The following is a 21,698-nucleotide window of genomic DNA, read 5'->3' on the forward strand; positions in this document are numbered from 1 at the left end:
ATTTCGGACTTCTACTTTGTGCGTGACACAAGTAATTTTTCCACCAATTGTTTACAGACAGATTATTTCACTTATAATTCACTGTATCACAATTCCAGTGGGTCAGAAGTTTACATACACTAAGTTGACCGTGCCTATATCGACATAAACTGAAAGGCCGCTCAGCAAGGAAGAAGCACAGGGGTGGCAGCATCATGTTGTGGGGGTGCTTTGCTGCAAGAGGGTCTGGTGCACTTCATAAAATAGATGGCATCATGAGAAAGGAAAATTATGTGGATATATTGAAGCAACATCTCAAGACATCAGTCAGGAAGTTAAAGCTTGGTCGCAAATGGGTTTTCCAAATGAATATTGACCCCAAGCATACTTCCAAAGTTGTGGCAAAATGGCTTAAGGACAACAAAGTCCAGGTATTGGAATGGCCATCACAAAGCCCTGACCTCAATCCTATAGAACATTTGTGGGCAGAACTGAAAAAGCGTGTGCGAGCAAGGAGGCCTACAAACCTGACTCAGTTACACCAGCTCTGTCGGGAGGAATGGGCCAAAAGTCACCCAACTTATTGTGGGAAGCTTGTGGAGGGCTACCCGAAACGTTTGACCCAAGTTAAACAATTGAAAGGCAATGCTACGAAATATAAAATTGAGTGTATGTAAACTTCTGACCCACTGGGAATGTGATGAAAGAAATAAAAGCTGAAATAAATCATTCTCTCTACTATTATTCTGACATTTCACATTCTTAAAAAAAAGTGGTGATCCTAACTGACCTAAGACAGGGAATTTGTACTAGTATTAAATGTCAGGAATTGTGAAAAACTGAGTATAAATGTATTTGGCTTAGGTGTATGTAAACTTCCGACTTCAACTGTACATATAATGTATACATTTTAAGTATACACTGCTGTTTTTTAACATTTAGTTTCAGCTCTAGAAGGGTTACTGGTCTTTGTAGTATCTCTTCAGGAAACACAAGAGCAACATGAGCGGTTACAACAGACTGTGCTGGCGTGATTTCTCTTCTCTTCATACGCAGTTATTTCATTTTCTATCATCAAATGTGCACTTGCACCATCTGCAGATACATGTAGACTGGTTACCGGAAAGGTAGATGGAGCAAAGACATGAATTAGTCATTGTGTTTCTGATTACAAATGGAAAGTACAGCGCTAGCAGGTTTGGTTGAAATGTACTGTGTCCTAAATGACAACCTACTCCTATGGGCCCTAGTCAAACACTAGCTATATAAGCAATAAGGTGTCATTTGGAACACAGCCATGTTGTGGAATCCCCACCCTTGATTAGATTAGAAAGGGTTAACCGTGACCTCGTTTATGTGGTAACAGTGAGTGGCAGATGACATCACTGTAATTTGAACTGTGATGAGATGGGTTGCGTGTGTGTGTGTGTGGGGGGGGGGGCGTCATTTTTTGTTGTTGTTGACCTGTCACTGAATACGGTTACAGGCACACAATGATGCGATTACTGTGGATAGTCAGATTAATATAATAGTTCAATAAAAAAATGATAATAATCTATTTCCCCAATAATCCTGTTTACATGGACATATCTGAAATCAGGCTACCTGATGGGATTCTGATAAATGCAAGAAATCGCTCCACCACAGCGACCATGTTATTTTTGATTCTGAGTTCGGACATATAAAGTTTGTATGTGAAAACGACTGCTAAGTTGCATAGATTCAGTTGTTCTGAACTCACTTCATTCATTCAGTTGTTCTGAACTCACTTCATTCATTCAGTTGTTCTGAACTCACTTCATTCATTCAGTTGTTCTGAACTCACTTCATACATTCAGTTGTTCTGAACTCACTTCATTCATTCAGTTGTTCTGAACTCACTTCATTCATTCAGTTGTTCTGAACTCACTTCATCCATTCAGTTGTTCTGAACTCACTTCATTCATTCAGTTGTTCTGAACTCACTTCATTCATTCAGTTGTTCTGAACTCACTTCATACATTCAGTTGTTCTGAACTCACTTCATTCATTCAGTTGTTCTGAACTCACTTCATTCATTCAGTTGTTCTGAACTCACTTCATTCATTCAGTTGTTCTGAACTCACTTCATACATTCAGTTGTTCTGAACTCACTTCATTCATTCAGTTGTTCTGAACTCACTTCATTCATTCAGTTGTTCTGAACTCACTTCATCCATTCAGTTGTTCTGAACTCACTTCATTCATTCAGTTGTTCTGAACTCACTTCATTCATTCAGTTGTTCTGAACTCACTTCATCCATTCAGTTGTTCTGAACTCACTTCATCCATTCAGTTGTTCTGAACTCACTTCATTCATTCAGTTGTTCTGAACTCACTTCATACATTCAGTTGTTCTGAACTCACTTCATTCATTCAGTTGTTCTGAACTCACTTCATTCATTCAGTTGTTCTGAACTCACTTCATTCATTCAGTTGTTCTGAACTCACTTCATACATTCAGTTGTTCTGAACTCACTTCATTCATTCAGTTGTTCTGAACTCACTTCATTCATTCAGTTGTTCTGAACTCACTTCATTCATTCAGTTGTTCTCAACTCACTTCATTCATTAAGTTGTTCTGAACTCACTTGATTCGCGCAAAAGAGGGAGCCTCTCTCGGCTGGTGCTAACACATAACACGTGCTAACATTTGAAAGATGGCTCAGGAAACCAGGTGTTTTAATCAGCGTATGCTTACTTCGACTTTGACCTGACGCCGATTTTAGATAAGCAGAGTAAGTTGTTTGCATGACTATTGCATCATCTGCCTACTGCCAAAATCAGTTTAATATCGAATTATTACTGTGCATGGAAACGTAATCATGGTCATGATGCCTGTTGCCAAATGTCCATCTGCTGATTGTTGGATTGAGGAGGTGGGGTTTTATAGGGCCCCCGTGTAGAGGAATTGAACTCAAATGGAGCCGATTGTTGAATGTGATTGACCAAGTCTCAGTGCTTTCCGTTATGAGTCTCAATGCACTTGTGTCCTATAGATGACAGCTCGCAACGTCTTAAGAACCAAACTTGTCGAGCACAACGAACAATCTTTCCTCGTGATTACTTTCCCATAGGTTACGTCAAACCGTTATGCATATTCTGGAATTATTACTCAGAAATCGTCAAACCGTTATGCCAACCACTTCAAATCAAGCGACTGTCTCCCCGTATTACTCACCAACCAAGATGTGCAGGAAACATATTGAGCCCCAATGGGATCCGAAATGACATTTTGATTCATGTTCTGCATTCACCCACTAATTCACCTCCCCTGATGCAGACTCCAGGGACCACTCAAATGTCAAGAAGGGATTGACTGTCATCAGCAACTCTCTTGTAATGTGTCTTTTGTAATTAATGCTCTCTAACAGACGCTCATCCCAGTTCCCAGTCATGTTTCTTCCCACTCATAGGTCCTGTCTGTGGGGCTGACTGAGTGCCCGTGGCTTGGCTTAAGTCCTGGCATGGATCATTGGCGGTGCCCTGTGTGGTTGAAGTGTTGTGGCTCTCGTCCGTGCCGGATGGCGTCTGGTTTCTCCTGGAGGACAGAATGGCTCAGCGGTCGAGCACCGCTGCCTGCCACGGTTAATGAAAAATGAATGGAGGGAGGAGGAGGAGGCTGTTGTGTCATGTCTTAAATTCTCACCTCTCTGCTGGCTGCTCTCTCTCTCGGAGACTGGGAACCAACTCTGTATAGTACAGTAGTACACAGGAACCAACTCTGTATAGTACAGTAGTACACAGGAACCAACTCTGTATAGTACAGTAGTACACAGGAACCAACTCTGTATAGTACAGTAGTACACAGGAACCAACTCTGTATAGTACAGTAGTACACAGGAACCAACTCTGTGTAGTACACAGGAACCAACTCTGTATAGTACAGTAGTACACAGGAACCAACTCTGTATAGTACAGTAGTACACAGGAACCAACTCTGAATAGTACAGTAGTACACAGGAACCAACTCTGAATAGTACAGTAGTACACAGGAACCAACTCTGTATAGTACAGTAGTACACAGGAACCAACTCTGTATAGTACAGTAGTACACAGGAACCAACTCTGTATAGTACAGTAGTACACAGGAACCAACTCTGTATAGTACAGTAGTACACAGGAACCAACTCTGTATAGTACAGTAGTACACAGGAACCGACTCTGTATAGTACAGTAGTACACAGGAACCAACTCTGAATAGTACAGTAGTACACAGGAACCAACTCTGTATAGTACAGTAGTACACAGGAACCAACTCTGTATAGTACAGTAGTACACAGGAACCAACTCTGTATAGTACACAGGAACCAACTCTGTATAGTACAGTACTACACAGGAACCAACTCTGTATAGTACAGTACTACACAGGAACCAACTCTGTATAGTACAGTAGTACACAGGAACCAACTATGTATAGTACAGTATTACACAGGAACCAACTCTGTATAGTACAGTAGTACACAGGAACCAACTCTGTATAGTACAGTAGTACACAGGAACCAACTCTGAATAGTACAGTAGTACACAGGAACCAACTCTGTATAGTACAGTAGTACACAGGAACCAACTCTGTATAGTACAGTAGTACACAAGAACCAACTCTGTATAGTACAGTAGTACACAAGAACCAACTCTGTATAGTACAGTAGTACACAGGAACCAACTCTGTATAGTACAGTAGTACACAGGAACCAACTCTGTATAGTACAGTAGTACACAGGAACCAACTCTGTATAGTACAGTAGTACACAGGAACCAACTCTGTATAGTACAGTAGTACACAGGAACCAACTCTGTATAGTACAGTAGTACACAGGAACCAACTCTGTATAGTACAGTAGTACACAGGAACCAACTCTGTATAGTACAGTAGTACACAGGAACCAACTCTGTATAGTTCAGTAGTACACAGGAACCAACTCTGTATAGTACAGTAGTACACAGGAACCAACTCTGTATAGTACAGTAGTACACAGGAACCAACTCTGTATAGTACAGTAGTACACAGGAACCAACTCTGTATAGTACAGTAGTACACAGGAACCAACTCTGTATAGTACAGTAGTACACAGGAACCAACTCTGTATAGTACAGTAGTACACAGGAACCAACTCTGTGTAGTACACAGGAACCAACTCTGTATAGTACAGTAGTACACAGGAACCAACTCTGTATATGACAGTAGTACACAGGAACCAACTCTGTATAGTACAGTAGTACACAGGAACCAACTCTGTATAGTACAGTAGTACACAGGAACCAACTCTGAATAGTACTACACAGGAACCAACTCTGTACAGTACTACACAGGAACCAACTCTGTATAGTACAGTAGTACACAGGAACCAACTCTGTATAGTACAGTAGTACACAGGAACCAACTCTGTATAGTACAGTAGTACACAGGAACCAACTCTGTATAGTACAGTAGTACACAGGAACCAACTCTGTATAGTACAGTAGTACACAGGAACCAACTCTGTATAGTACAGTAGTACACAGGAACCAACTCTGTATAGTACAGTAGTACACAGGAACCAACTCTGTATAGTACAGTAGTACACAGGAACCAACTCTGTATAGTACAGTATAGTACAGTAGTACAGGAACCAACTCTGTATAGTACAGTAGTACACAGGAACCAACTCTGTATAGTACAGTAGTACACAGGAACCAACTCTGTATAGTACAGTAGTACACAGGAACCAACTCTGTATAGTACAGTAGTACACAGGAACCAACTCTGTGTAGTACACAGGAACCAACTCTGTGTAGTACACAGGAACCAACTCTGTATAGTACAGTAGTACACAGGAACCAACTCTGTATAGTACAGTAGTACACAGGAACCAACTCTGTATAGTACAGTAGTACACAGGAACCAACTCTGTATAGTACAGTAGTACACAGGAACCAACTCTGTGTAGTACACAGGAACCAACTCTGTGTAGTACACAGGAACCAACTCTGTGTAGTACACAGGAACCAACTCTGTATAGTACTGTAGTACACAGGAACCAACTCTGTATAGTACAGTAGTACACAGGAACCAACTCTGTGTAGTACACAGGAACCAACTCTGTGTAGTACACAGGAACCAACTCTGTATAGTACTGTAGTACACAGGAACCAACTCTGTATAGTACAGTAGTACACAGGAACCAACTCTGTGTAGTACAGTAGTACACAGGAACCAACTCTGTGTAGTACAGTAGTACACAGGAACCAACTCTGTATAGTACAGTAGTACACAGGAACCAACTCTGTATAGTACAGTAGTACACAGGAACCAACTCTGTATAGTACAGTAGTACACAGGAACCAACTCTGTATAGTGGGGTCCAAAAGGGTTCTTCAACTTTCCCCAAAGGAGTACCTTTTTTGGTTCCAGGTGGAACACGTTTGGGTTTCAGGTAGAAATCTTTTGGGTTCCATGTTGAACCCTCTGTGGAAAGGGTTATACATGGAACTAAAAAGGTTCTACCTGGAACTAAATGGGTTCTTCAAAAGGTTCTCGTATGGGGACAGCAGAAGAACCCTTTAAGGTTCTAGATAGCACTTTTTTTTCTTCTACGAGTGTAGGCTACAAACTTATAGGCGATACATTAGGGCCTCAAGTGGCTTGAAAATGTTTGTTTACAACAAACGTAATGGTTATTGGATATGTAGGGTATGTGGGAGTTGATGTAAAGCATGACACAGAGCAAGGCGATTGATGCTATAGCTTCTCTGCAGCGCGACAGGCAAGGAGATCGCTGGACCTTTTAAAACGGGCTGCACTTGACTTGAACATATGGGGCGACTAACGTTAGCGGCACGCCGCCGTGCAGGGGCTGGGGAAGGTTCTCACCCGATTCTTCCCTTTTATCTATACATTTTTCTCCCTCTCTCTCTCTCTCTCTCTCTCTCTCTCTCTCTCTCTCTCTCTCTCTCTCTCGCCTTCTCTCTATCCCCCCCCCTCTCTCTCTCTCTCTCTCTCTCTCTCTCTATCTCCCCCCCTCTCTCTCTCTCCCCCCCTCTCTCTCTCTCCCCCTCCCCCTCTCTCTCTCTCTCTCTCTCTCTCTCTCTCTCTCGCCTTCTCTTTATCTCTCCTCCCTCTCTCTCTCTCTCTCTCTATCTCCCCCCTCTCTCTCTCTCTCCCCCCTCTCTCTCTCTCTCTCTCTCTCTCTCTCTCTCTCTCTCTCTCTCTCTCTCTCTCTCTCTCACAGTGTAGCCCTCCCCCCCTCTCTCTCTCTCTCTCTCTCTCTCTCTCTCTCTCTCTCTCACAGTGTAGCCCTCCCCCTAGGTGTTATGTTGTTGCACCGTAGTCACATTCCTCCCCAAAGTGTTCCATCTGAAAGTTAGTACTGATTTAAACAGTATAACCTCATCATGCTAGTGACATCATCTGCTATCAATTCTACTGTCTTTGCCAACTACAGTATGTACGGGTATTATTTCCACTACTACTTTAAACCCCCCCCTCCACCATCTTCTCTCCACCCATTCCTTGCCTCCTCATATTTCCCTCTATTTTTTCGTTCAGTCCCAAGTCTTTCCCACAAAGACCAGTCTTTCAAAACCACTATTCCTCCTTCACTTTCCTCCCCCTCTGCTGGTGCTGGAGTGCTTTTGGTGGCTCCGCCCCCTCCCTTTTCCTCCCTCCTCTCCTCCTTTCTCCCCTTCTCTTTGTGAGGAGTGGTGTAGTGGGGCAGGCAGGCAGACCTCTCCCTCCCAGCTGGGCTGTGTGTGTGTGTGCGTGCTGACTTGCACATGCCATGTGTCAGGAAGGGCAGAGTCAGGAGCTATGACACAGTGGATACCCTACACTTCCCTGTTCCTCTCTGTCTATCTGTCTGTCGCTCTCTGTCCCCCCTGTCTGTCCATATCTCTGTCCCTCTCCCTCTCTGTGTCCATCTGTCTGTCCTTCCCTGTCCATCTGTCTGTCATTCCCTGTCCCTCTCTCTGTCCTGCTCTATCCCTCTCTCTGTCCCCCTCTCTGTCCTTCTCCCTGTCCCCTCTCCCCTTCTCCCTGTCCCCCTCTCCGTACCTCTCTGTCCTTCTCCCTGTCCCCATCTCCGTACCTCTCTGTCCCTGCCCAGAGCAGAGGAGGAGCTCACAGGTCAAGGACAACACAGAGGAGAGGACAGGGACAGAGTTAAATAAAAAAAGAGAGAAAGAAAGAAAGAAGAAACGGATGGAGAAAGACAGAGAAATAGTAAAAACTTCAGTGTTTTCCATTAACCGGTATTAGCTGTCTTTTGGGCAATGTTTTTGTTTGTTTTGAAAAGCCACTAAAATAAAATTGCCGCTGGCCAATTGTCTGGGAGAAGAAGAAAAATATTGCAAATTAATGTCCCCCCCCCCTATTCATTGATGGACATAACAGTCGATTGGAATGCATTTGACTGGTCATATTTATCGGTCTATAGGTTAATTTAGCATAATCTTGTGGAATTAAAATGCGGCGTGTAGCGTATATTTGCAATGTATTTTACTTATCACACGTGAACAGCATACAGATACAGAGCCTTTGAGCTAAACATCTGTCAGACAGCGCGAGAGCCGCTGCTAAAGCATCGCAAACAGCCAACGCTGAGGCAACGGAAGGCAGCTTCATCAGCGCGTCACACGCCACTTTGCAATGAGCTGGAAGCAGTATGCATTTTGAAAAAATATACTTAATTGTTTGAAACCTGAAAAAAATGATGAGGCATGTCTTACCTTGCTTCAAAGTAGCCGAGCCAAAATCAGACCATATTTGTGGAGGCAATTATTTTATATCAACTTTCTTTCATTGTCCAGTAGCCAAAGACACAACCCATGCTAGTTTCTGCCTATTAGATCTCACCTCTTTCTACATTTCAAATTGGTATGTACCTCTCTGTCACATACCATCTACTGCATCTTCCCTATGCCGCTCTGCACCATCACTCATTCATGTATCTTTATGTACATATTCTTTATCCCTTTACACTTGTGTGTATAAGACAGTAGTTTTGGAATTGTTAGGTTAGATTACTCGTTGGTTATTACTGCATTGTCGGAACTAGAAGCACAAGCATTTCGCTACACTCGCATTAACATCTGCTAACCATGTGTATGTGACAAATAAAATTTGATTTGATTTAACTTGACATGAAACAGCTCGCATGTGCCGTGCCCTTTTGGACAACTGTGTTTTCCTGCTAATTGCATTATGGAACAAACTCTCCCGAGGAAACTGCTTGCTGCCTTGTGTGCATTGTTGAGCATAATAGTCAACATTTTAAGCTAAAAGTTCTGATCTGTTGCATCTGACTTCCTTTTAACGTTTTTAAAATTCTTATGTAGCCTAGTTGTATGAATTTGGGATCTATCGTCCCACAACTGTTCCAGAGTCAGTTTGGAATAGACCTTTTCTATCCTGACAAGCTGACCAATGGAATAGGTATGCTTTTCTGCTATGGGTGATAGTAGATTGACATAGGCTAGTGATTCTGCTGTTCATTACTCATCTTGTTGGCTGAGGAAAAGTAAACGTGGATTGTTATTCTAACATATTCAAAGTGCACATCAGGATTCGGTAAGAAGGGCCCGGCACATCGTTTCATCCTCAATTTGCATGTTCTGTGAATATGAATGACCATAATGTAAATGTGATTCCTGTCATTCTGAGCACTGTGGGTGGACGTCCTAATCAGGTTACGCACCCCAATGCACATGGGTCCAGAAACCCTGCCTAAAAGGTAACTCTTTTTTTTCTGAGAGTGTAGAGTGTGAGATAAAATAATACAAAGGAAGGAAAAGAAGGAGTGAGCAGAACGATGAGGATAGATTCTCAGATATCTGTATTCTATGCTGCACTTCCAGATCCACTCAGCCCCTGTCATTCACCCTCACCAACACACCCAATGACCCTTGTTTACATTTGAGCCATTTAGCAGAAGGTCCCATCCAGAGCAACTTACAGTACTGAGTGTGTACATTTTCATACTTTATTTTCTTTCTTCATACTGATCCACTGTGGGAATCGGACCCACAACCCTGCCGTTGCAGGCGCCATTCTCCACTAACTGAGCCACTTGGGACCACCTTCAGTCATTGTATGCGTGTGAGTGAGAGCACAATCAATCAATCAATTAATCAAATGTATTTATATAGCCCTTCTTACATCAGCTGATGTCACAAAGTGCTGTCCAGAAACCCAGCCTAAAACACCAAACAATAAGCAATGCAGGTGTAGAAGCACAGTGGCTAGGAAAAACTCTCTAGAAAGGCCAGAACCTAGGAAGGATCCTAGAGAGGAACCAGACTATGAGGGACGGCCAGTCTTCTTCTGGCTGTGCCGGGTGGAGATTATAACAGAACATGGCCAAGATGGTCAAATGTTCATAGATGACCAGCAGGGTCAAATAATAATAATCACAGTAGTTGTTGAGGATGTAACAGTGTGTTACACAAGCCAGACAGCCTGTAATCCGCAGAGAGCCTTTGCGTGTGCTCCCCAGTTTGCATGTTCTCCCCAGTTTGCATGTTCTCCCCAGTTTGCATGTTCTCCCCAGTTTGCGTGTGCTCCCCAGTTTGCATGTTCTCCCCAGTTTGCATGTTCTCCCCAGTTTGCATGTTCTCCCCAGTTTGCATGTTCTCCCCAGTTTGCATGTTCTCCCCAGTTTGCATGTTCTCCCCAGTTTGCATGTTCTCCCCAGTTTGCACAGTTTGCGTATGCCCCCCAGTTTGCGTGTGCTCCCCAGTTTGCGTGTTCTCCCCAGTTAGCGTGTTCTCCCCAGTTTGCGTGTTCTCCCCAGTTTGCGTGTTCTCCCTAGTTTGCGTGTTCTCCACAGTTTGCGTGTTCTCCCCAGTTTGCGTGTTCTCCCCAGTTTGCAGTTTGCGTGTTCTCCCCCCAGTTTGCGTGTTCTCCCCCCAGTTTGTGCTCCCCAGTGTTCTCCCCAGTTTGCGTGTTCTCCCCAGTTTGCGTGTGCTCCCCAGTTTGCGTGTTCTCCCCAGTTTGCGTGTTCTCCCCAGTTTGCGTGTTCTCCCTAGTTTGCGTGTTCTCCACAGTTTGCGTGTGCTCCCCAGTTTGCGTGTTCTCCCCAGTTTGCGTGTGCTCCCCAGTTTGCGTGTTCTCCCCAGTTTGCGTGTTCTCCCCAGTTTGCGTGTTCTCCCCAGTTTGTGTGTTCTCCCCAGTTTGCGTGTGCTCCCCAGTTTGCATGTGCTCCCCAGTTTGCGTGTGTTCCCCAGTTTGCGTGTTCTCCCCAGTTTGCGTGTGCTCCCCAGTTTGCGTGTGCTCCCCAGTTTGCGTGTTCTCCCCAGTTTGCGTGTGCTCCCCAGGCGTTTGCCTGTGTGTATCTCTGCCTGTGTGCGTCTCTCTCTGTGTGTGTGTTACATGAAGTGTCTATCAGAACAGATGACCTTGATGGCATGAGGCTGGAAGGGAGTAGGGTGTGTAACGTGGGTCGGGGGATGGAGGGATGGGGTCAGGGACTGACAGGAAAACATTAGGTTGGGGGTTGGTCTCTGTCAGGAACCTCGAGCAATGAGCTAATTTGGGTGGCTGGACCTTCTAATCTATTGATGGTATTTGGTCTAGGCTATGTTACTCCTTAGAAGACTTGCACTGTACACGCCCTAGACCTCTCTGTTGTTTTAGAAGATGTGACTTAAGACATATGGTATGTTCTGACACAAGCTTCCCTACAAATAAGGTGAGAGGGTTGAGCGTAGTTGCATCAGCCACTAGGCTTACATGCTGTCTTATATTTGCTGTTTCCCCAACACTGAGAGCTGGATTCCTCTGTACCCTGTAGAAATAAATCATACATTCTTTGAGTTTCACCCACCACCTGTGCCTTCTTGATACAGTAAAAGCGTACATGTGTTGATTTGTGTGTGAGGGGGTGTGTGTTTTCTTTGTCAGTGTGTGTGGGTGACTGTTTCAAGGAAAAGATGAGTCAGTTTGTCTTAGTCATGGTAGAAAGAGGTGAACCCAACACACGGCCCCAGCTGCACTCACTCTATTCTGTCATCACTCCTACAAGGCCAGTAGAAATGCTTTGTGAGAGAGAGAGAGAGTTGAGATGTGGAATCACATCTACTGATAAATCTGAGAACTAGTCAGATAATTATTTCATTTCTGAGTTACCACATACCGCCCACCTCATACTCCTACCGTAAGTGTTGAATTGCCCTTTTGTTTTTTTAAATCATCACATTCTCCTTCTTTAGGCCCCCTCATTAAACCAGCACTGTCTTGTTATTATTCGCTAGTACATCAGCTGACCACTTGTTGCTATGGACGTCAGTTCAACGACTAGTTTTGACTTACATTTGGTTGAGTTGTCAACTAACGTGAATTCAACGTAAAATCGACAAAACATTTCACCATGTCATTGGATTTAGCAAAAGTTGGGGCGAAAAAAAAGACTCAATTCCCTTACGGTGATGACTTTTTCCATATCCAATTATTTCCCCACGTTGATTCAACATCCTCACATTATATTTTTTGGTTGAAATGACGTGGAAACAATGTTGATTCGACCAGTTTTTGCAGAGTGGGTACCCTGCAGTGTTTTGAGAGCAGAGCACTCACTTTTGCTCATTTCTGTAATGCTTGAGAGTTGTCTATGTGCTAGTTGTGTTCTTTACGGTTGGAAACAAAATAGTGTTATGTCTGTCAGGGCTTTGGCAGTACTTCAGTTGTTGTGACTGTCTGGCGGTTTGGGTCTAGGGAACACAAGGTAGTCAGGGGTTTGCCTGAAGGAGTTCAAAGTACACGTGACAGTTGTGTCTGCAGGTGGTTGAGACATAAGGACCCCTCTCTCTGGTGTATTGCTGAGGAGATCACAGAACAATAGTTCCTGCCATTTGGGAGTAAAATAGTCTCATTTGAGTCTGATGGAACATATGGTTACAATATAGGGCTAATATGTGTATAGATTTATATCATCGTGGGTCGTTTTAAGTTAAAATCATTTTTCACATTTAACTTTGACAGGAGTGGATGTTAGTTTATCTCGTCCTATACATAAAGGGTCAGTTTACCGGGGACAGATTAAGCCTTGTCCTGGACTAGTTACAAACTCAATGGGAGATTTTACATTAAATTATTTTAGTGTCCAGGACTAGAAACAAACTCAATGGGAGATTTTACATCACATTATTTTAGTGTCCAGGACTAGAAACAAACTCAATGGGAGATTTTACATCAAATTCTTTTTGTGTTTCCAGAACTAGGCTTAATCTGTGTCCGGTAAACTGGCCCTTTATGAGTCCACACATGGACAGGGCCATCAACTTTGGTGTGGCTCTGACGTACTGAGGTGAAGACTACAAGGGCCTATAGGGCTCGTCAGGGGGGGTCTAGACACACTAGATAAGTGAGTCTGTTGTCTGAGCTGTGATGGTTGCTGGTCTGCTCATCCCAGGTGGTGTATCACAGAACAGTAGCACTAACCTAAAACTCCCCCAGTGTTACCATAATAGAGATTTGTTTATATCTGGGAAGATATTATTTGTATGAAAATGTTAGCTTCAAAAAATGTGAGAGAAAATGTATTTTAAAAAACAGTATAGTTCTGACAAGTGTCGTCTGCTACTAGCAGAAAGCATCTATATATTAAATATAAAAATATATCCCATTTAGCAGAAAAGCGACTTACAAGTCGGCTGGGGCCACTATTTTTGCATATGGGTGGCCCCAGTGGGAAACGAACCCACGACGCTTGGCGTTGCAAGCACCATGCTCTACCGACTGAGCCACACAGGACCCCATATTGGCCAGTGGAGGCTGCTGAGGGGAGGACGGCTCACATTAATGGCTGGAACGGAGTAAATGGAATGGCATCAAATATATGGAAACCGTGTGTTTGATGTATTTGATACTATTCCACTGTTTCTGCTCCAGCCGTTACCACCAGCCCGCCCTTCCCAATGAAGGTGCTGCCAACCTCCTGTGATTGGCCCGCTAGTTGCTTAAAAGCATTTGGATCATCCTACTCTGTTTGAACTGTCTATATGACATGGCCAGAACAGCCTTTTAGATATTGGTTGGGGCTTATCAAATTCATGCACTCTCTTGTTGGCGTTGAGCAAATGAGTGTGTTACGCTGAACGGAGACGGTTTAGTTGGTTCTAAGAGCGAGAAATGCTGTGTCACTGCACAGCAGGAGAGAGCGAGCGCTAGTCAGGAGGGTGAATGAATGAGAGTGTGTGTGTGTGTATTGGGGTAAGAGGGGGGGGGGGTCTACACACGGTGTCATATGAGACTTAAGTCCAGCCTGTGCGAGGCGGGGCAGCCGGGCGGGTTCTGATGATGTAACAGTTATGTCATAACTACATGCTTTCACTAGCTCTCTCTCTCTCTCTCTCTCTCTCTCTCTCTCTCTCTCTCCCTCTCTCTCTCTCTCTCTCTCATTGGTGCTTCCTGGACATGTGACACAACACACTTCCCTTTACTACTAGGCACCAGCTTGGGTTGTGCCGTGTTTGTCTTTGGGTTGCTCGTGCGCACGCGTGCGGTGTGTGTGAATGCCAGGCAGCGCTGGTGGAGGACTGTGTGAGTCACAGGGCCAGACAACGAAAGCCTCCGACAAGGTTGGAGTGACACTGTCTGCCATGAACCTGGAGCGATGGAAGGGAATGGACAGAAAACGACAGAGAAAGTGTGAGCGGAAAAAAGAGAGAGTGAAAGAGAGATTACTCAAATAAATCCAGCCAATGCGCAGAGTCCACATGCTCATTCATAATAATAAAACGATACTGTGCAGGAGCTGACAAGGATCTCAACTGCACGGAGGAGAGACGTGACGTCGGCCATGTTCCCCCCCCTCCCCTTCTTTGATAAATCTGATTCCAGATAGAGAGAGGAGACAGAGAGAAGAGAAGGAGCAGAGAAGGGCGGTCAGAGGGGTAGCATGTGGAGTGAGCTAGCAATGGTGGTGCTAAAGCTGAAGCAATGGTGAGGGGATAACGTTGGGAGAACATTGGCGGGACAGAGTGACCGACCGGCCCGGATGGGAGCAGAGGGAAAGCAGGCACGCCATGGAGAAGGAGAGAGAGCGGAATCACTTCTGTCCTCGTAGACGTCGGTGCAAATGATGTTGCCGTTTGTCGATGTCTCTAGTAGCACCATGCCACTGCGGACGGTCTCTGTCAGGCGACAAGCCGCTCGATCGCTGCTCCTCTGCTCCCTCGTCCTTCTCTTATCCATGGTCTCCTCTCTCGCTCGAGCCGAAGTCACACGAATAAGACAACTTACTAGGTTGTTATGTGTGTGTGTGTGTGTGACTGTTGCATTTCTGTAGCTCAACATCTCTCCTTAGTCTCCCCCTCAATGTTCCTCTCGTCTCTACTGTCCCTCTGGTTTCCTTTATCCCTGTGTATCTGTATGTTACCAAACGGCCATCGACTGCTGCTTGAGCAGTTCCCCAGCCTCCAGTCCTGTAGTCTTTGTCCCCTTCTCTCAATCACATACAATCCATTTGCTCCCTCTTTCGCGTATGTATTAATCAGGAGATAATAAGCTTTAGAAACGATTGCGTGTGAAACGTATTGGCACCTTTTGAAAGTCCTCTCAAGCCATCGCTGTCCTCTGGTATGTGGGAGATTCGCTATGCTTCATCTCGCCTTTACAAGTCCTAGGCTGCTCTTCTTCCCCCGGCATCACCTCGCATTGAGCGACACATCAGCGGCCGAGGCAGGTAACAGACCTGTAAAGAAGTCGCTACTATTAACGTTTTTTTTTTTTTGTGGTAGACGACAGAGAGGCGAACAGAGAGATGGTCAGCGGCTTTGTAACGACCAACGGACTATGACAGAAACAGAAAGATGGACGTACAGCTTGTCTCTCAGGAGAACGTCTGATTCTGAATCGGTTCGACTTCAAACCACATATTTATGGACATTTTAATGTTGTTGTTTTTTTTTATCTCATTTTCTTGTTGATGTTCCAGCAAGTGCCGCTGAGATTGGCGTTCGCCTGCATCTAGTGGTTTCCATCGCGTCCACATGCTCAGAAACCGCTCCGCTCTTAGATGACCCAAATGACTAGACATGACTAGATAGACTAAAACACATCATGTTATCCGAAACACACTGTTATGTATTCAAGGTGTTCCTATTCAATAAGGGATTGTGCTGGTGGAGAGAGAGAGAGAGAGAGAGAGCTTTGCCTGGTAACAGCTCTCGCTCTCCTGCAATGTGTTGCTGTTTCTAGGGCTGCCGCTAGCGTCCATCCCCGAGCTCTCTCTTTCTCTCTCTGCTCACTGCACACTACTCCATTCCCTCGTACGTGCCCACTGTGCCTCAGATAATGGCCTCTCGCTCTGCACACACAGAAGAGAGAGGGGGAGGGAGAGTGAGCGAGAGAGAGAGAGAGAGAGAGAGAGAGAGAGGGGAAGGTGGGGGCTGCAAGTAGAACCAGACTGTGAGTGTAAGAGAAAGAAAAAGGATATTGAAAAGGGAAGGGAGGAGCAGAGAGAGGTAATGAGAAAGGAAAAAGGAGAAAACAGAAAGTGACGGCTGTAAGAAGGGACAGAGAGCGGCCGTGAGTTCCATGGGGGGAGGTGTGTGCGTGTGTGTGTACGTGCGTGTCGGTGCGTGTGTGTGTACGTGCGTGTCGGTGCTTGTGTGCCGCAACAACAACAAAAAAGCCTCCACCACATTGCTAGTGGCTCCCCTCATAGCACCACTATTGCATGCTCCCCTCCTCTCCCTGCTGTGTCTCTCCACTTCCACTGGCAGGACGTCTAGACCCATGTAAGTACTGAAGCTGTGTGGGGCTCTCTACTCTTTTCTGGGGTTTATTCTCATGGTTCCTCCTCCATGTTTTCTCGGCGACAGACACGGCAGGAAAGGAAAGCCAGGGGAGGGGGGGGGGGGTAGAAGGAAGGAGAGAGGGAGGGTGTCGTGTGTCTAACTGTTTGGATTTATGTCTACTCCCAGGCTTTATGCCCCCCACACCCTTTGTCTCCCCACCCTCCTTCCTTTTTGACTTTGTGCTGTCAACCTTGGAGGCATCTGTTCTGGTCTGGTGGAGGTGAGGACGTGAGGTGGGGACAAACGCGTAGTGGTCCAGTTGTAGGATATACCAGCTTGACTGTTTAGCCGGCAACGTACTGCGTGTGTGTCGTTTAAAGGGACGAGTCTCCGAGTTTAGGGTGTCTAACAGGTTAGGTAGTCTCTCTGGTTGGGCGTGTTGATGTTTTGGATTGGAAGCCTTGTGCGGTGCGTGCCGTTTGTGTGTGTGTGTGTGTGTGTGTGTGTGTGTGTCCTGGCAGGAAAGAGTAGGCTCTCACACGGCGCCAGTAGTTGTCCGAGCACGTGGTCTGCTCTGTCAGAAGCACCGTGGTAGGTGCCCGCAGGTGTAAGCGTGCCGCGGTGTGTATAACGCAGTGTGCATGAAGAGAGAGAAGGTATTTGTGACAGTCTCATTTGGCTAAATACATCTGTGACGTCCCAGTTGACTGGGTATGAGAACTGTCGTTATGATCGTGTCGTTAAAGTGTTTGGGTTTAAGCCGGGCGTGTGGAACCGGCGATTCAATTGGTGCTGTACATGTGAGAGGAAGTGTCTCAGTTCATCGACTGTGAGAAATGGAGATGAACAACAACAATGTGAGGGGGTTGTTGGGTTGTACAGTTCTGTGACCACGCTGTTTCAATATATTGCAATTCTCTTACTCACTCTGTCCCCCCCCCCCCCCCATCATCTAAGCTCAGTCTGATGATCAGTCTGTGATGGGGCAACGTGGGGCCTCTCACGTATCGCCGGCCGGCTGTTCACCCCCCTCCACCCCCAGCAGACACCCCCACCAGACACCCGGCACAGAAGGTGAATTCAAAGGGCTCGAGCAAGCGGCCCATCCAATAATTAGACACTTCAAAAGGCTAATTTCAATATATTTAAATTACGGGAAGCAGGGTGTCTGGTCCACTTCAGCTGTCAACCAACTGTAGGAGCTACAAACGAGAGCTGTGTTCTCACTGTGAATATAGATGTGATGTAGTCTGCATTACACACAGACCTGTTGGATCATAACTCAAAACAACAAACCAGCCTAGTTCCTATTCTAGGTATAGGCAGTCTTTTGACATGGTGTAGTCTACCTTTATGTGGATCAGTGTGTGCAGTAAACGGTGTGTGTGCATGGCGGTGTAGTATACAGTATGTACGTGTGTACAACATAGTGTACGGATATGATTATGACTGTGTGTAATCCTCATAGAGCTCAGTCTGTCTGAGCTCACAGGACATCAAGCGTTATCAACGTGTGTCTGTCTGGGGCAAAGAGCAGGGCTTGCCTTTCACCTGCTATAGCCTCAATGCCACTGCACTCCCTGTTCTGACATGTCCACAGTGCCATGTTGAAGACTTCCTTATTTAGTTTAGGCTATTGTAGAATAGGACTTGAAGATGTTCCGAGGCAAAGTCAAAATACGAAATGTGTTATTTGGTTATTTGGATACTCAGTGTGTCATGGATTTGTGTCTCAGTGTAGAAGTGGTTGAACATACACTACATTTCAAAAGTTTGAGGTCACTTAGAAATGTCCTTGTTTTTGAAAGAAAAACATTTTTTTTTGTCCATTAAAATAACCTCAAATTGATCAGAAATACAGTGTAGACATTGTTAGTGTTGTAAATGACTAATGTAGCTGGAAACGGCTGATTTTTAATGGAATATCTACATAGGCGTACAGAGGCCCATTATCAGCAACCATCACTCCTGTGTTCCAATGGCACGTTGTGTTAGCTAATCCAAGTTGATCATTTTAAAAGGCTAATTGATCATTAGAAAACCCTTTTGCAAATATGTTAGCAGAGCTGAAAACTGTTGTTCTGATTAAAGAATAATTAAAACTGGCCTTCTTTAGACTAGTTGAGTATCTGGAGCATCAGCATTTGTGGGTTCGATTACAGGCTCAATATGGCCAGAAACAAAGAACTTTGTTCTGAAAACTCATTAGGCTATACTTGTTCTGAGAAATTAAGGCTATTCCATGCGGGAAATTGCCAAGAAACTGAAGATCTCGTACAACACTGTGTACTACTCCCTTCACAGAACAGCGCCAACTGGCTCTAACCAGAATAGAAAGAGGAGTGGGAGGCCCCGGTGCACAACTGAACAAGAGCACAAGTACATTAGAGTGTCTAGTTTGAGAAACAGATGCCAACAGTGAAGAGGTGACTCTGGGATGCTGGACTTCTAGGTAGAGTTACAAAGAAAAAGCCATATCTCAGACTGGCCAAGAAAAATAAAAGATTAAAATGGGCAAAAGAACACAGACACTGGACAGAGGAACTCTGCCTAGAAGGCCAGTATCCCGGAGTCGCCTCTTCATTGTTGACTTTGAGACTGGTGTTTTGCGGGTACTATTTAATGAAGCTGCCAGTTGATGACTTGTGAGGCGTCTGTTTCTCAAACTAGACACTTCAATGTACTTGTATTCTTGCTCAGTTGTGCACCGGGGCCTCCTACTCCTCTTTCTATTCTGGTTAGAGACAGCTTGTGCTGTTCTGTGAAGGGAGTAGTACACAGCGCTGTATGAGATTGTACGAGATCTTCAGTTTCTAAGCAATTTCTTGCATGGAATAGCCTTCATTTCTTAGAGCAAGAATATACTGACAAGTTTCAGAAGAAAGTGCTTTGTTTCTGGTCATTTTGAGCCTGTAATCAAACCCACAAATGCTGATGCTCCAGATACTCAACTAGTCTAAATAAGTCCAGTTGTATTGCTTCTAGTCTAAAGAAGGCCAGTTTTAATTATTCTTTCATCAGAACAACAGTTTTCAGCTGTGCTAACATAATTGCAAAATGGTTTTCTAATGATCAATTAGCCTTTTCAAATAAGAAACTTGGATTAACTAATACAACATGCCATTGGAGCACAGGAGTGATGGTTGCTGATAATGGGCCTCTGTACGCCTATGTAGATATTCCATTAAAAATCAGCCGTTTCCAGCTACAATAGTCATTTACAACATTAACAATGTCTACACTGTATTTCTGATCAATTTGATGTTATTTTAATGGACACATTTTTTTTGGGGGGGGATTTTCTCTCAAAAACAAGGAAATTGCTAAGTGACCCCAAACTTTTGAACTGTGGTGCATATTCATTACCTGTACTCTGTGTTTGCACTTGGATTATCTTTGTTTGCTATGCCTCCTCAAACACAGTAGATCATAATGAATCGTCTTCAGACCTGGGTTCTCCCTGTTTTATACACACCACTGACAGACAGTGTCATATTGCTCCAAATAGGAAGTAACGGAAGCCTGTGTAGAACAGATCACCTTCCCTGTTTGTATGTCAGATGCTTGGCAGTTTGTAAACAGTTTGAAGACACACTGAAAATATGGACACAGTTTTACTCATAGGAAACAATTCATCTTAGTACGGGCTCCGTTTTGACAAAGCAAAACAGCAGACCCAGTCCTTCCAATACTTGCATGATGTCCATTTAAGGGGTGTCACTGCAGATACACGATTCAAGCACAGATCGGTTGCATTTCCAGCCTGTTTTGAAGTCAGTGTCGTGTTGAGAAGGCTGTTTGAAGCAACATAGTGTGTTTTGACAACAGCAGTGCTTTGGTTACACGGTCGAAATGTCACTTTTAGTTTTCCCCTCCAAAACCAGGAGCCAGGAGACCAGATCCTCCCCTATAGTCTTATCACCTTGCAGCCTTCATTCTGCAGCTCCAGTAAACAGTGATGTCATCACAGCTAATGTATTGGGATGAGCAGCTTCAACAATCAGATGAGATCATCGTGCTCTATCTCTAATGGACTCTAATGGAAGTGAGAGTCATACAAGGCTCTACTATCATCTTACGAAACACACTTGTGAAATGGCATCAGGAATGTTACCGTGGACCATCAATGCACATGATGTGGTATTATAAACAGGGCGGTCGGAGCTTCGAATGCTGATTGTCTGACACCCCCGTGGTATATCAGACCATATACCACAGAAATCAAATCTATGTTTATTTGTCACGTGCGCCCAATACAACAGGTGTAGTAGACCTTACAGTGAAATGCTTACTTACAGGCCCTTAACCAATAGTGCAATTTTTAAGTAAAAAAGGTATTAGGTGAACTATAGATAAGTAAGGAAATATAAATACAACAGTAAAAACATGTATTTTTACTGCTCTAATTACGTTGGTAACCAGTTTATAATGGCAATAAGGCCACTCGGGTGTTTGTGATATATGGCCAATATACCATGGCTCAGGGCTGTATCCAGGCACTCCGCGTTGCGTCGTGCTTAAGAACAGCCCTTAGCCGTGGTATATTGTCCATATACCACACCCCTTCGGACGTTATTGCTTAATCACCACACCACTCTTTGCTACATCTTTGCTCTCTGGATCCTTGACACATTCTTATTGGGTTTGTTGACCCATCATGCATTCATTGAGCGTGTCTACTCCTACCTCATGGTGATATGACAGGTGTTGAATGCAGCAGTCCCGTAGAGACAGATAGATACTCCCCAGTCATAAAGGCCTAAGGGAGGGAGAGGTTCAGGACCACAGGATCTGGAACCAGGAACCCCGCTTGGCAAATAGACAGTCATTGACAACGTATAGAGCTAATATATACACTGTTAATATGTTGACATTTAAATAGGGAAGTTGAGTTGAAAGTTTATGGTAGAGATGCAGTAATGCTGCCCGTAGTTCACAGCACCCTCCTCGTTCTTCCTTGAGTAAAACAGATATGTGGCGGTAAT

At 44.5% G+C, this 21,698-nt stretch overlaps 1 protein-coding gene across 3 annotated transcripts in view; it reads left to right on the plus strand.

Annotated features, from left to right (window-relative positions):
- tet3 (tet methylcytosine dioxygenase 3) overlaps positions 1-21,698 on the plus strand; it is a 47,827-nt gene that overhangs the window by 2,811 nt on the left and 23,318 nt on the right. The window contains exon 1 of one of the 3 annotated variants that reach the window (XM_064970827.1): positions 16,087-16,713. The exons of 1 other annotated variant lie outside the window; for it this stretch is intronic. The gene's annotated coding sequence lies outside the window, so the exon portion shown is untranslated. Of the gene's footprint in view, positions 1-16,086; positions 16,714-21,698 lie in introns of those variants that run through there. One more of the 3 variants, XM_064970846.1, reaches the window with a different exon arrangement.

This window comes from Oncorhynchus masou, chromosome 1 (genome assembly GCF_036934945.1).
Source record: "Oncorhynchus masou masou isolate Uvic2021 chromosome 1, UVic_Omas_1.1, whole genome shotgun sequence".
Classification (NCBI taxonomy): domain Eukaryota; kingdom Metazoa; phylum Chordata; class Actinopteri; order Salmoniformes; family Salmonidae; genus Oncorhynchus; species Oncorhynchus masou.